Source organism: Schistocerca piceifrons, chromosome 6, assembly GCF_021461385.2.
Source record: "Schistocerca piceifrons isolate TAMUIC-IGC-003096 chromosome 6, iqSchPice1.1, whole genome shotgun sequence".
Taxonomy (NCBI): domain Eukaryota; kingdom Metazoa; phylum Arthropoda; class Insecta; order Orthoptera; family Acrididae; genus Schistocerca; species Schistocerca piceifrons.
The window spans coordinates 140044742-140049130 of NC_060143.1; positions in this window are offsets into that span (position 1 = coordinate 140044742).

The window sequence follows — 4389 nt, forward strand, 5'->3', positions numbered from 1 at the left end:
ACCACGTTTAAATTCATTAATCGAAAAGCAAACGGTCTTAAGTCTTGATGGTGCAAAGTCCCCGTGACCTTTATCCAGTTTTGATTTGTACGGTAGTCCCACCCTTCAAATGGAAATGTTCAGCAACAGCACGAAACTCTGTTTTCTCCATTTTCAGTCACAGTCAACACTGTACATTTTTGAAAATCTTTATATGATACTTGAGATAATGTATTTTACCAACCTTGAAGGCGCAACACAAATGTTCCATTATTACATCAAAATTTGCCAGAGTTATCAAACTATCCTCAGTGTAGCTGCGACGATCTCTAAGTTTTATGATACCTGTCACTTGTACCAGGAGCTCCAATAGTCTGCAAAAACAAACTTGCACGAACATATTCGGCAACAGTGTATATGTGTCTGTTCTTTCGAACATGTGCGAAGAACACCTTTTTCATACATAGCCACTATCAATTAAGCACAAAGGAATAAGGAGCCCCGAGATCGAATCCCAGTCCGGAACAAATTCTCAACTTTTCTCACTGCTTTAAATCAGTGCCCTCTGGCAGCCAATGTCTGTAATTCCATTGTGTCTCTATTCAGTAACAGACTTAGATAATGACGTTTTCACCGAAGTATCAAAATTTCAAGAGGAAATATCGTGTGAGGAAAGCATTTTGCAGGAATTTTTTGAAATACTGTTTCAAATGCTCGAACGGACAATCGTCAGTCTGTGAGGCTAGCCAAAGCAGAGCAATAAGCTTTGAGATCAAGGCCTACTCGTGTGCCCTAGATGACTGCACAACACAAATCTTTACGCATCGCCTGGTCCCGCAACACAGACGTTATTGTTGATGACGAAAAATGTTGCCTGGTCGGACGAGTCTCGTTTCAAATTGTATCGAGTGGATGGACGTGAACGGGTATGGAGACAATCTCATGAATGCATGGACCCTGTATGTCAGCAGGGGACTATTCAAGCTGGTGGAGGCTCTGTAACGATGTGGGGCCTGTGCAATTGGAGTGATATGGGAACGCAGATACGTCTAGATACGTCTGATCACCTGCATCAATTCATGTCCATTGTGGCCGGCCGCGGTGGCCGTGCGGCTCTAGCGCTGCAGTCCGGAACCGCGGGGCTGCTACGGTCGCAGGTTCGAATCCTGCCTCGGGGCATGGATATGTGTGATGTCCTTAGGTTAGTTAGGTTTAAGTAGTTCTAAGTTTTAGGGGACTGATGACCTAAGATGTTAAGTCCCATAGTGCTCAGAGCCATGTCCATTGTGCATTCCAACGGACTTTGGCAATTCACTTGGGCAATTCCAGCAGGACAATGGGATATCCCACACGTCGTGAATTGCTTCGGGAAAATCTCCAGACATTAACATTATTGAGCGCCGGCCGGAGTGGCCGAGCGGTTAAAGGCGCTACAGTCTGGAACCGCACGACCGCTACGGTCGCAGGTTCGAATCCTGCCTCGGGCATGGATGTGTGTGCTGTCCTTAGGTTAGTTAGGTTTAGGTAGTTCTAGGTTCTAGGGGACTTATGACCACAGCAGTTGAGTCCCATAGTGCTCAGAGCCATTTGAACCATTTTGAACATTATTGAGCATATCTCGGGGATGCCTAGCAACGTGCTGTTCAGAAGAGATTTCCACCCCCTAGTACTCTTGTGGATTTATGGACAGCCCTGCAGGTTCCATGGTGACAATTCCCTCCAGCACTGTTAAATGTTAATGTTAAAAAATATATCGGCTCAGCCACTTGTTTATAGTGTAAAACACTAAAATTGGCGCGTTTCGGAAGTCAAGCTTCCATCATCAGAATAATAAAAAGTAAAAGAACCTGTTAAAACTCGCTAAAATGGAACATGCACCAGGCACAATAAAATTGATAATAAAATTAAAACATCGTGGCTACTTCCCTTGTTGCAGCCGTGTGTTCCGAGATGCATCTCCACATAGTCGTCAAAATATAAAAAACTCTAAAATGGTGCCGCCTATGGTGTTCAACATCTAACCACATGTCTCTCTCCTCTATCGTCGTAAACTGCCCGTGCGTCTTCGTTGATACTACATACCACGACACTGAAACGCGAGTGAGCTCACGTGCAAGTAAACAGGGAAGTCACAGAGATGTCTATTCAAACAGATAACGTATACATGTTCCAAGGACCTCATGAAATGATGGTATCCTGCCAATTGCTAAAAATATAGTTACAAAAAGAAACCAATGAAATGTTTGAGAAAGTTATTTGTATCACCAGTTAGCTGTTAATTCAGTGTGTTCTGATTATCCACGCTATGTATCGTAATTTACAGCTGTTCTAGTAGATCCAGCTTTTTGCCTTTGTCCTGTCTATGTAAAATATCGTGATCCTGATCTATTCCCAACATGGGGTGTCCCGTTTCCCAAATATGCGCAGCTACAGCTGATTTTTCGAAATTATTAAGCCGGAAAGCATCGCTGTGTTCTTTGTAACGTACTTTAAAGGACCTACTAGTCTGGCCTACAAAGCTTACCTCGCACGTGTTACACTGAATTTTATAGACCCCAGCTCTCTCATATTTATCGATTTCTTGCTGTAAATTATTTCTTAGTTTAAACCGCAGCGTATTATTGGTCTGAAAAGCGGTATCAACTTTAAATGTTTGAAAATGTTAGCCACTTTTTGCGAAATATCACCGAAGTATGGTATTGTGACTCTCGTAATATTATTTGCGGTATTCTTCCTTGCATTCGCGCGCTGTTTCTGTCGTATTAATTTATTGACAACGTTTTGGTGATATCCGTTAGCTCTGGCTAGTTGTTTCATGATGTTCAGCTCAGTCAGTATGGATAAAATCAAAACTCCCTCCAGCACTACTTCAGACATTAGTCGAGTCCATGCCACGTCGTGTTGCGGTACTTCTCTGTGCTCGCAGGGGCTCTACGCGATATTAGGCAGGTGTACCAGTTTCTTTGTCTCTTCAGTGTAGTTTACCGCTGAAATTTACGATATTCCAATGTTAGGTTTAGAAATTAAGTTATTATTTTCAAGGTTAAATTATGACATTTTGCCGTATACGACCTTTTTCCTTTTTTTTCACTGTACGTGGAGTAGGTGGACCGGGTGACGGCATGAGTCGATACGCCAGCCCTTTATGGGCGATAAATATCCCGAAAGAGCTTGTCGCCGGACGTGTGGCTTCTGCAAAGAGGCTGTTTAACGGAAGTACCGGGCAGCCAATGACGGCTTCATAAGCGGCTGCAGTCTGCAGTCTCCCCGGAAACAGGGTCGCGCAGCAATTTGCCTAATGGGGCGCCTCGCTTACCCCGTTATGGCAGTACTCGGCGCACGGCTGATATTTTATTCATAACGCGCGTCCCGGCGAGGGCACGATTTAGTTTCGCACTGCTATGACGTAGTGCAGCCACTAAGTGTCTGCAGTTGTGGACTGCACGCGGGTGTGCAGCGTATCTCAGAGCAGTCTTGCGATATGCAGCCTTCGAATGCGGGGTGTATTTTCATGACACGTGGACGGAATTACTTTATCATCTTTCTGTTCATGAAACACAAGCTACGGTCATGAACTTTTAGAGAGAGATTGTGGAAGTATTGTATGTGTCTACATACAGTACCTCTCTCCCAACAATACGAGAGCATTAAGGAAGAACGGCAGAATGACGGTCGAAAAAGTTTGACATTTTTTTATTACGGAATTTGAATGTATGTACACTGAAAAACGCGCGAACTCCAGAAACAAACGATTCTGTGAGTGTTTAAGGACGGCCGTGCACGGTACGGCACGCCTCGGGGTTAGAGAACCGGTTGCCACAAGTCGTCATCGATGACATCGCCGCTGTGTATACCGATCTGAGTAATTTGGTTTGCTGGAGCGTTGTTTGGGCGGTTTTACTCAAAATGTGAACGAAAGTTTCAGTAGCCTCATTTGGTGATACGCTCCATAAACAACATCCAGCCGAAGTGAAATTGTCAACATTGCCATTATTATATTATATTATTATTAATGTTAATATTAATATATGCATACTGCATACTGTCCTTCATATCAAACTCTGATACGAAATGCGCCGATTCTGTGAAGATAGAGGCGCCAGCGGCGGTGCGCTAAGCGACGGCAGGGCTTTGAGGACGAAAATGAGGATTTATCAGGTCAAAGTAGAAGAAAGCGGCCATCCACTAGACGGGGCGGAAGCTATTATGGACCGGGAATCGATGATTTGTCCCTTTTTTTTTGTATGATAACTACTTGTCAAACCTTAAACGTGTTTTTCTCAAAACCAAGTTTTCGGCGTGTTTTTTGTCATCCACGATACAATTTTCATCCGATTTCATGATTTTTGGTCTCTCTTGAAGCAAACTGAATTCTCTTCAGTTCAACCTAACGGATTTATTTCCACTAAT